Here is a 12,323-nt window from a genome sequence, read left to right as displayed (position 1 = left end):
TGTGTGTGTGTGTGTGTGTGTGTGTGTGTGTGTGTGTGTGTGTGTGTGTGTGAAAACATAGGCTACCCCAAATATGTATGCTATTTGGTCGGAATTCACTTGAGCCTTTTGTGGCTGCTGCTAACAAAATGTGTCATTCAGTCATGCTGCCTTTTCACGTTTAGCTGACAGTTCTTGGGATTTCAGTTGTGTGATAATATGATAACCCCTCTGCTCCAACTGACTGGCATGACCTTTATGACAGAACGTCATTGTGGTTGAGTTTACTGTTATTGCATTACAAACCACGGATTTCCAGAAAGAAGAGATTATTCATTTATTACAGGTATAGTATGATTCCTTCTTAGATTCCCCGCCTGTTTGTATCGACTTAACCTGCTTAACATGTGCTTAAGCTCTTACTTAGCGCACTTGATCCTTTTAATTGTTGGATCTCATGTAATGTTAGGGGTTAATCTAGTGATTCATTCGGCCCATGGGTTTTAAACAAGCTTATTCACTGACATGCCAAGCTACATTTGTTCACAATCCTTTAGTAGTCAAACGTAGCATTGTAGCAATATTGTTTCCCCTTGCAGTGAATCAAAGGGTTTGAATCGCCTTAGTTTCTGCAAAGTGCATCAGTCGCCAGATGTAAGACATGACTGGGGAGAGAAGACTCCTCTAACTGCTTACACATTCATTTGAGGATTTCATTAAATGCTTCCTTTTCCCCCACTAATAAATTGTGTTTAATGGGGGGCAGAAGAGGGGAGGGCGATGACTGGGCATGGTGAATGATTAACTGGAATTTGATGTTGATGCATTTGGAAATCTCATTGGCCATTATTCTCTCACTTAGCCTAATGCTAATGCCGACCAATATTTTGAATGCAGCAGCAGAAATCTCCCTCTAGGTTAATCGTAATGATATCTGATTTGTAAATATGCAGTTTACCTTAGTGTCTGGAACTGGAAATGATATCATCTCTGACTGCAGTGAACCCTCAATGCAGCATTATTTTTTATGTATTTTCTAAATTTAAAATGTTTATTTTTGGGGAGTTGAACGTAATCTCTGAAGATATGTTAAACCAATTAAACAAGCTCAGTAAAAAAAGTGGATTGTTTTTGTTTGCTATGAAGTCAATGGAATAGAGTAACTTCATTCCAGTAGTAGTCATTGGAAACTTCCTGCTTGCTAGGCTATTGGTATCAGCGGCATCTTTCATTGCACTGTGTGCCCCATGCATATCATGTGTATATGACGAAAAAACTAACTTGAAACCTGAACATGACCGCCGTGTTCAATGGAAACATTGACTGGTATTGACTCAATACCCAGTAAGTGAGAAGCCTGAGGTCTCAGACAAGCCAACATTGTGGTGAATATCAAAGAGGTGAATTTCACACGGATCTGAGTAGCCTAGTTTGTGGCAGGTTTACATGCCTTTGAAGCAGTGGGCTGTGTGGCAATGAGACAAGCCCAGCACACTGCTGTGTGGTTGGATGAAATAGTTCCTGTTTGTGGTGCCTGTGGATGTTTGGAGATGGAAGTAGGGCACATTCTGGTGGTGCAGAAATGGTACCAGACTGGATCCTGTGGTTATGTTTGATGGTGGGAGCCTATTTCTGTACTCAACGATTGGCCGCTGGTGTTCTGTGGTGGCGATGGTTATAGACTGGTGTGTGTTCTGTGGTGGCGATGGTTATAGACTGGTGTGTGTTCTGTGGAGGCGATGGCTATAGACTGGTGTGTGTTCTGTGGTGGCGATGGTTATAGACTGGTGTGTGTTCTGTGGTGGCGATGGTTATAGACTGGTGTGTGTTCTGTGGAGGCGATGGCTATAGACTGGTGTGTGTTCTGTGGTGGCGATGGTTATAGACTGGTGTGTGTTCTGTGGTGGCGATGGTTATAGACTGGTGCATGTGTGTGGGTGACTGTATGTGTGTTTCTCTCTTTTGACCATGTTGTGTGTGTGTATTTTTTCTTTGACCATGTGTGTACATGTGCGTGTGTGTTGAACCACAGAGTAGTTAATGGCTGATGCACACTGACAGTGATGAAGTGTTTGAGTCATTTACTCCGGGAGCCAGTTGTTTCTGCATGGGAGAGATTGCTTGCCTCACCGTGTGTAGTTGCAAGCCAGACCAGGGCTCCATGTTGCCCTTTGTGCTCGCAGGGCTATGCCAACAACCATCATGCCTCACCGTGTGTAGTTGCAAGCCAGACCAGGGCTCCATGTTGCCCTTTGTGCTCGCAGGGCTATGCCAACAACCATCATGCCTCACCGTGTGTAGTTGCAAGCCAGACCAGGGCTCCATGTTGCCCTTTGTGCTCGCAGGGCTATGCCAACAACCATCATGCCTCACCGTGTGTAGTTGCAAGCCAGACCAGGGCTCCATGTTGCCCTTTGTGCTCGCAGGGCTATGCCAACAACCATCATGCCTCACCGTGTGTAGTTGCAAGCCAGACCAGGGCTCCATGTTGCCCTTTGTGCTCGCAGGGCTATGCCAACAACCATCATGCCTCACCGTGTGTAGTTGCAAGCCAGACCAGGGCTCCATGTTGCCCTTTGTGCTCGCAGGGCTATGCCAACAACCATCATGCCTCACCGTGTGTAGTTGCAAGCCAGACCAGGGCTCCATGTTGCCCTTTGTGCTCGCAGGGCTATGCCAACAACCATCATGCCTCACCGTGTGTAGTTGCAAGCCAGACCAGGGCTCCATGTTGCCCTTTGTGCTCGCAGGGCTATGCCAACAACCATCATGCGTCACCGTCAGACTTCAGAAATCATTGCCATGTTATCATCATCATTACACCAGTGTTTCCCACAAGCACATGGAGTACCCAGCCTAATAGAAAAAGTAGCCAGCCAGTTAAGATTGTTTTGCCGAACAAGCTCTATTTTGGTGTTCTCTGTTACATTCTATTGCTTTGATTCCATCCGAAATACACAGATTGGAAAACATTGTTGTGGTATTGTGTTTACAATTTAAATGACTGAAAATGTATGAATTCAGTGTATTGTTTTTTAAATTTTTATATCATCTTGAACTAGGCCTATATGATCAGGACTATTTTCTAAGTAAGAGAACATTAAACCTTGTAATCATTTAACCCGTCTTCTCTTGAGATTCATGTATTTTACAGCAAGATATGACTTCCCACAATTATATTTGTTCTTCGAATTATGTATTTTATTTAAACTGAACAGATTAAATTGCCTAAATGATCTTGAATAAAAATAAAAGGTTACATTGTGTGTGTGTGTGCCACAAAACAAATTGTGTGATGGCCACTATTTCAAATGTAAAAATTGGTCTTCCATACATGTTAAGAGAAGATAGAACGACATGAGTTAAATTAGTGGAAAGATTTCAACAAGTGTTTGCAACTCTCTTTGTGAATTGCAGTATGTCATTTATTCCAAAAAGTACTTGTTTAACAACTGATCCACAGGTTTCTTCTTAAAGAATCTTGTAAGAGTCTGCTGACTTCCACAGGCTTCAAGCTTTCTTTTAAGAGGCATTTTCTCAGCTATCTATAATACAGGTATGATTGAAGAATGAAGCAGGTTTTAATCATGAGCCTTGCTACACAGAAAGCAGCTGTTGACTTCTCCATTGTCAACACGTTGATTAAATAAGAAGACCTACTTTATATCAATATTTTAGGAAATACCATAGAAGTAACATTAGCTTTTAAAACAATTCAATCAGTTTTTTTGTATCGTATTTTGGACCAGTGACGCGCTCTAAACTAGCCTACCTTTTGTCCCTTGCAGTGAGTAGGATTCACCATCTTCATCGAATGTTTTCATAATTTATCTGCAGATAATCGACCAAAAAGCCTACCAGTGTGCAAATTAGTGAACTAAATAAACGTCTCTCTTACCGATGCAATTCGGCAGGCAACTGACGAGTCACTCACTTCAACGTTACTGTTGCGTTAACGTTACAGTAAGCCGATGTACAAGCACATCGTGGCTGCATTTGAAACAAGCAAAATAAAGTAAATGAATGTGCCAGAAAACAATAGGCTAAGTGGTTTCCGACATTATATGGGACATCCAAATGGACTCACAGACGATGAAGGAGCATCGTGCTCTCTCCCTCCTTGTAAAGACATTTGACTGCAACCACAGTGTACACAACACACAGACCCAGGTTCCAGGATGCAGGACAGACTTCAGACCTTCAAACTAGAGGTGCTTCTCTGAAATTGCTCACTTTGTGACTGACATGCGCCTGTCCTATCAACAGATCGCTAGAAGATGCGTATAGTTCATTCTAGTGGGAAAGGGCTCGGCTGTCTTTTTTTCTGACTTGCGAAATGTAAAAAAGTAGCCTCGTTAATTTAAGTGAAAAAAGTACATCTGAAAATGAGTGTGTAACCGGCTGTATAGCCGACAGCCGGCGCTAGTGGAAACACTGTCATACATCTTCACGCCTGCACTAGTGGAAACACTGTCATACATCTTCACGCCTTTACTAGTGGAAAACACTGTCATACATCTCACGCCTGCGCTAGTGGAAAACACTGTCATACATCTTCACGCCTTTACTAGTGGAAAACACTGTCATACATCTTCACGCCTTTACTAGTGGAAAACACTGTCATACATCTCACGCCTGCGCTAGTGGAAAACCCTGTCATACATCTCACGCCTGCGCTAGTGGAAAACACTGTCATACATCTTCACGCCTTTACTAGTGGAAAACACTGTCATACATCTTCACGCCTGCGCTAGTGGAAAACACTGTCATACATCTTCACGCCTTTACTAGTGGAAAACACTGTCATACATCTTCACGCCTGCACTAGTGGAAAACACTGTCATACATCTTCACGCCTGCACTAGTGGAAACACTGTCATACATCTTCACGCCTTTACTAGTGGAAAACACTGTCATACATCTCACGCCTGCGCTAGTGGAAAACACTGTCATACATCTTCACGCCTTTACTAGTGGAAAACACTGTCATACATCTTCACGCCTGCACTAGTGGAAAACACTGTCATACATCTTCACGCCTGCACTAGTGGAAACACTGTCATACATCTTCACGCCTTTACTAGTGGAAAACACTGTCATACATCTTCACGCCTGCGCTAGTGGAAAACACTCATGAGTGTGTAACCGGCTGTATAGCCGACAGCCGGCGCTAGTGGAAACACTGTCATAAATCTTCACGCCTGCACTAGTGGAAACACTGTCATACATCTTCACGCCTTTACTAGTGGAAAACACTGTCATACATCTTCACGCCTTTACTAGTGGAAAACACTGTCATACATCTTCACGCCTTTACTAGTGGAAAACACTGTCATACATCTTCACGCCTGCGCTAGTGGAAAACACTCATGAGTGTGTAACCGGCTGTATAGCCGAAAGCCGGCGCTAGTGGAAACACTGTCATACATCTTCACGCCTTTACTAGTAGAAAACACTGTCATACATCTTCACGCCTTTACTAATGGAAAACACTGTCATACATCTCACGCCTGCGCTAGTGGAAAACACTCATGAGTGTGTAACCGGCTGTATAGCCGACAGCCGGCGCTAGTGGAAACACTGTCATACATCTTCACGCCTTTACTAGTGGAAAACACTGTCATACATCTTCACGCCTGCACTAGTGGAAAACACTGTCATACATCTTCACGCCTGCACTAGTGGAAAACACTGTCATACATCTTCACGCCTTTACTAGTGGAAAACACTGTCATACATCTTCACGCCTGCACTAGTGGAAAACACTGTCATACATCTTCACGCCTTTACTAGTGGAAAACACTGTCATACATCTTCACGCCTTTACTAGTGGAAAACACTGTCATACATCTCACGCCTGCGCTAGTGGAAAACACTGTCATACACCTCACGCCTGCGCTAGTGGAAAACACTGTCATACATCTTCACGCCTTTACTAGTAGAAAACACTGTCATACATCTTCACGCCTTTACTAGTGGAAAACACTGTCATACATCTTCACGCCTGCGCTAGTGGAAAACACTCATGAGTGTGTAACCGGCTGTATAGCCGACAGCCGGCGCTAGTGGAAACACTGTCATACATCTTCACGCCTTTACTAGTAGAAAACACTGTCATACATCTTCACGCCTTTACTAATGGAAAACACTGTCATACATCTCACGCCTGCGCTAGTGGAAAACACTCATGAGTGTGTAACCGGCTGTATAGCCGACAGCCGGCGCTAGTGGAAACACTGTCATACATCTTCACGCCTTTACTAGTGGAAAACACTGTCATACATCTTCACGCCTGCACTAGTGGAAAACACTGTCATACATCTTCACGCCTGCACTAGTGGAAAACACTGTCATACATCTTCACGCCTTTACTAGTGGAAAACACTGTCATACATCTTCACGCCTGCACTAGTGGAAAACACTGTCATACATCTTCACGCCTTTACTAGTGGAAAACACTGTCATACATCTTCACGCCTTTACTAGTGGAAAACACTGTCATACATCTCACGCCTGCGCTAGTGGAAAACACTGTCATACACCTCACGCCTGCGCTAGTGGAAAACACTGTCATACATCTTCACGCCTTTACTAGTAGAAAACACTGTCATACATCTTCACGCCTTTACTAGTGGAAAACACTGTCATACATCTTCACGCCTGCGCTAGTGGAAAACACTCATGAGTGTGTAACCGGCTGTATAGCCGACAGCCGGCGCTAGTGGAAACACTGTCATACATCTTCACGCCTTTACTAGTGGAAAACACTGTCATACATCTCACGCCTGCGCTAGTGGAAAACACTCATGAGTGTGTAACTTGCTGTATAGCCGACAGCCGGCGCTAGTGGAAAACACTGTCATACATCTTCACGCCTGCACGAGTGGAAAACGCTCATGAGTGTGTAACCGGCTGTATAGCCGACAGCCGGCGCTAGTGGAAACACTGTCATACATCTTCACGCCTTTACTAGTGGAAAACACTGTCATACATCTTCACGCCTGCACTAGTGGAAAACACTGTCATACATCTTCACGCCTTTACTAGTGGAAAACACTGTCATACATCTTCACGCCTGCACTAGTGGAAAACACTGTCATACATCTTCACGCCTTTACTAGTGGAAAACACTGTCATACATCTTCACGCCTTTACTAGTGGAAAACACTGTCATACATCTCACGCCTGCGCTAGTGGAAAACACTGTCATACATCTCACGCCTGCGCTAGTGGAAAACACTGTCATACATCTTCACGCCTGCGCTAGTGGAAAACACTCATAGTGTGTGTAACCGGCTGTATAGCCGACAGCCGGTGCTAGTGGAAACACTGTCATACATCTTCACGCCTGCACTAGTGGAAACACTGTCATACATCTTCACGCCTTTACTAGTGGAAAACACTGTCATACATCTTCACGCCTTTACTAGTGGAAAACACTGTCATACATCTTCACGCCTGCGCTAGTGGAAAACACTCATGAGTGTGTAACCGGCTGTATAGCCGACAGCCGGCGCTAGTGGAAACACTGTCATACATCTTCACGCCTTTACTAGTAGAAAACACTGTCATACATCTTCACGCCTTTACTAGTGGAAAACACTGTCATACATCTCACGCCTGCGCTAGTGGAAAACACTCATGAGTGTGTAACCGGCTGTATAGCCGACAGCCGGCGCTAGTGGAAACACTGTCATACATCTTCACGCCTGCGCTAGTGGAAAACACTCATGAGTGTGTAACCGGCTGTATAGCCGACAGCCGGCGCTAGTGGAAAACACTGTCATACATCTCGCCTGCGCTAGTGGAAAACACTCATGAGTGTGTAACCGGCTTTATAGCCGACAGCCGGCGCTAGTGGAAACACTGTCATACATCTTCACGCCTGCGCTAGTGGAAAACACTGTCATACATCTCACGCCTGCGCTAGTGGAAAACACTCATAGTGTGTGTAACCGGCTGTATAGCCGACAGCCGGCGCTAGTGGAAACACTGTCATACATCTTCACGCCTGCACTAGTGGAAACACTGTCATACATCTTCACGCCTGCACTAGTGGAAAACACTGTCATACATCTCAAGCCTGCGCTAGTGGAAAACACTCATGAGTGTGTAACCGGCTGTATAGCCGACAGCCGGCGCTAGTGGAAACACTGTCATACATACATCTTCACGCCTGCGCTAGTGGAAGACACTCATAGTGTGTGTAACCGGCTGTATAGCCGACAGCCGGCGCTAGTGGAAACACTGTCATACATCTTCACGCCTGCACTAGTGGAAACACTGTCATACAACTTCACGCCTGCACTAGTGGAAAACACTCATGAGTGTGTAACCGGCTGTATAGCCGACAGCCGGCGCTAGTGGAAACACTGTCATACATCTTCACGCCTGCACTAGTGGAAACACTGTCATACATCTTCACGCCTGCGCTAGTGGAAAACACTGTCATACATCTCAAGCCTGCGCTAGTGGAAAACACTCATGAGTGTGTAACCGGCTGTATAGCCGACAGCCGGCGCTAGTGGAAACACTGTCATACATCTTCACGCCTGCGCTAGTGGAAGACACTCATAGTGTGTGTAACCGGCTGTATAGCCGACAGCCGGCGCTAGTGGAAACACTGTCATACATCTTCACGCCTGCACTAGTGGAAACACTGTCATACAACTTCACGCCTGCACTAGTGGAAAACACTCATGAGTGTGTAACCGGCTGTATAGCCGACAGCCGGCGCTAGTGGAAACACTGTCATACATCTTCACGCCTGCGCTAGTGGAAACACTGTCATACATCTTCACGCCTGCACTAGTGGAAAACACTGTCATACATCTTCACGCCTTTACTAGTGGAAAACACTGTCATACAACTTCACGCCTTTACTAGTTGAAAACACTGTCATACATCTCACGCCTGCGCTAGTGGAAAACACTCATACATCTTCACGCCTTTACTAGTGGAAAACACTGTCATACATCTTCACGCCTTTACTAGTGGAAAACACTGTCATACATCTTCACGCCTGCACTAGTGGAAAACACTCATACATCTTCACGCCTGCACTAGTGGAAAACACTCATACATCTTCACGCCTTTACTAGTGGAAAACACTGTCATACATCTTCACGCCTGCGCTAGTGGAAACACTGTCATACATCTTCACACCTGCACTAGTGGAAAACACTGTCATACATCTTCACGCCTTTACTAGTGGAAAACACTGTCATACAACTTCACGCCTGCACTAGTGGAAACACTGTCATACATCTTCACGCCTGCACTAGTGGAAAACACTCATACATCTTCACGCCTTTACTAGTGGAAAACACTGTCATATATCTTCACGCCTTTACTAGTGGAAAACACTGTCATACATCTTCACGCCTGCGCTAGTGGAAACACTGTCATACATCTTCACGCCTGCACTAGTGGAAAACACTGTCATACATCTTCACGCCTTTACTAGTGGAAAACACTGTCATACATCTCACGCCTGCGCTAGTGGAAAACACTGTCATACATCTTCACGCCTGCACTAGTGGAAAACACTCATACATTTTCACGCCTTTACTAGTGGAAAACACTGTCATATATCTTCACGCCTTTACTAGTGGAAAACACTGTCATACATCTTCACGCCTGCGCTAGTGGAAAACACTCATGAGTGTGTAACCGGCTGTATAGCCGACAGCCGACGCTAGTGGAAACACTGTCATACATCTTCACGCCTGCGCTAGTGGAAACACTGTCATACATCTTCACGCCTGCACTAGTGGAAAACACTGTCATACATCTTCACGCCTTTACTAGTGGAAAACACTGTCATACATCTCACGCCTGCGCTAGTGGAAAACACTGTCATACATCTTCACGCCTGCACTAGTGGAAAACACTCATACATTTTCACGCCTTTACTAGTGGAAAACACTGTCATATATCTTCACGCCTTTACTAGTGGAAAACACTGTCATACATCTTCACGCCTGCGCTAGTGGAAAACACTCATGAGTGTGTAACCGGCTGTATAGCCGACAGCCGACGCTAGTGGAAACACTGTCATACATCTTCACGCCTGCGCTAGTGGAAACACTGTCATACATCTTCACGCCTGCACTAGTGGAAAACACTGTCATACATCTTCACGCCTTTACTAGTGGAAAACACTGTCATACATCTTCACGCCTTTACTAGTGGAAAACACTGTCATACATCTTCACGCCTGCACTAGTGGAAAACACTCATACATCTTCACGCCTGCACTAGTGGAAAACACTCATACATCTTCACGCCTTTACTAGTGGAAAACACTGTCATACATCTTCACGCCTGCGCTAGTGGAAACACTGTCATACATCTTCACACCTGCACTAGTGGAAAACACTGTCATACATCTTCACGCCTTTACTAGTGAAAAACACTGTCATACAACTTCACGCCTGCACTAGTGGAAACACTGTCATACATCTTCACGCCTGCACTAGTGGAAAACACTCATACATCTTCACGCCTTTACTAGTGGAAAACACTGTCATATATCTTCACGCCTTTACTAGTGGAAAACACTGTCATACATCTTCACGCCTGCGCTAGTGGAAAACACTCATGAGTGTGTAACCGGCTGTATAGCCGACAGCCGGCGCTAGTGGAAACACTGTCATACATCTTCATGCCTGCGCTAGTGGAAAACACTGTCATACATCTTCACGCCTTTACTAGTGGAAAACACTGTCATACATCTTCACGCCTGCGCTAGTGGAAAACACTCATGAGTGTGTAACCGGCTGTATAGCCGACAGCCGGCGCTAGTGGAAACACTGTCATACATCTTCATGCCTGCACTAGTGGAAAACACTGTCATACATCTCACGCCTGCGCTAGTGGAAAACACTCATGAGTGTGTAACTGGCTGTATAGCCGACAGCCGGCGCTAGTGGAAACACTGTCATACATCTTCACGCCTGCGCTAGTGGAAAACACTCATAGTGTGTGTAACCGGCTGTATAGCCGACAGCCGGCGCTAGTGGAAACACTGTCATACATCTTCACGCCTGCACTAGTGGAAACACTGTCATACATCTTCACGCCTGCACTAGTGGAAAACACTCATACATCTTCACGCCTGCACTAGTGGAAAACACTGTCATACATTTTCACGCCTGCACTAGTGGAAAACACTGTCATTCATCTTCACGCCTGCACTAGTGGAAAACACTCATACATCTTCACGCCTTTACTAGTGGAAAACACTGTCATACATCTTCACGCCTGCTCTTGTGGAAACACTGTCATACATCTTCACGCCTGCACTAGTGGAAAACACTCATACATCTTCACGCCTTTACTAGTGGAAAACACTGTCATACATCTTCACGCCTGCACTAGTGGAAACACTGTCATACATCTTCACGCCTGCACTAGTGGAAAACACTGTCATACATCTTCACGCCTTTACTAGTGGAAAACACTCATACATCTTCACGCCTGCACTAGTGGAAAACACTCATACATCTTCACGCCTTTACTAGTGGAAAACACTCATACATCTTCACGCCTTTACTAGTGGAAACACTGTCATACATCTTCACGCCTGCACTAGTGGAAAACACTCATACATCTTCACGCCTTTACTAGTGGAAACACTGTCATACATCTTCACGCCTGCACTAGTGGAAAACACTGTCATACATCTTCACGCCTGCACTAGTGGAAAACACTCATACATCTTCACGCCTTTACTAGTGGAAAACACTGTCATACATCTTCACGCCTGCACTAGTGGAAAACGCTGTCATACATCTTCACTCCGGCACTAGTGGAAACACTTTCATACACCTTCACGCCTGCACTAGTGGAAAATACTGTCATATATTTTCACGCCGGCACTAGTGAAAAACACTGTCATATATCTTCACGTTTCAGTCATTGTGTCTAGTTTCTAAATGTTTTCTTACTCATTCAACAAGTGACTGGGGGGGATGAGGGGCTTTGCATAGTGTTGTGGACACTAGAACTGGTAGAATGGGGATGGAGACCTGAGAGAGAGGCCTTGCTGCTGCTGCTTTAATGTCTGTTTCCCTACAGACCAGGCTCACCCAAATACTGTGACTTCTATTAGTTTTAAATGACAAGGGCCTGACATGACTCAGACAGGGCCTGGATTTTGCTCTGGGGGCCTTAGTTTCAACTGGACTGGAGGTTCTGTGCTAATAAAATAGTTCTTATAGGTATTAGGCTATCATCGGATCACTGAACATAACATACACAGTGCTGCAGAGTACAGGAAGAGGGCAACTGGCTTCATCAAGATTCTGAGGAATGCTGAGCAATCACATTCAATTAACAGA

General features: G+C 45.0%; 1 protein-coding gene across 1 annotated transcript in view; it reads left to right on the top strand.

The window, feature by feature from the left end:
* LOC135525662 (rho GTPase-activating protein 5-like) overlaps nucleotides 1-12,323 on the top strand; it is an 80,495-nt gene that overhangs the window by 7,342 nt on the left and 60,830 nt on the right. The gene's annotated exons all lie outside the window — the stretch shown is intronic.

This window comes from Oncorhynchus masou, chromosome 32, assembly GCF_036934945.1.
Source record: "Oncorhynchus masou masou isolate Uvic2021 chromosome 32, UVic_Omas_1.1, whole genome shotgun sequence".
NCBI lineage: Eukaryota > Metazoa > Chordata > Actinopteri > Salmoniformes > Salmonidae > Oncorhynchus > Oncorhynchus masou.
The sequence above is the reverse complement of the archived record's forward strand: the minus strand, read 5'-3'. Positions and strand labels throughout refer to the sequence as shown.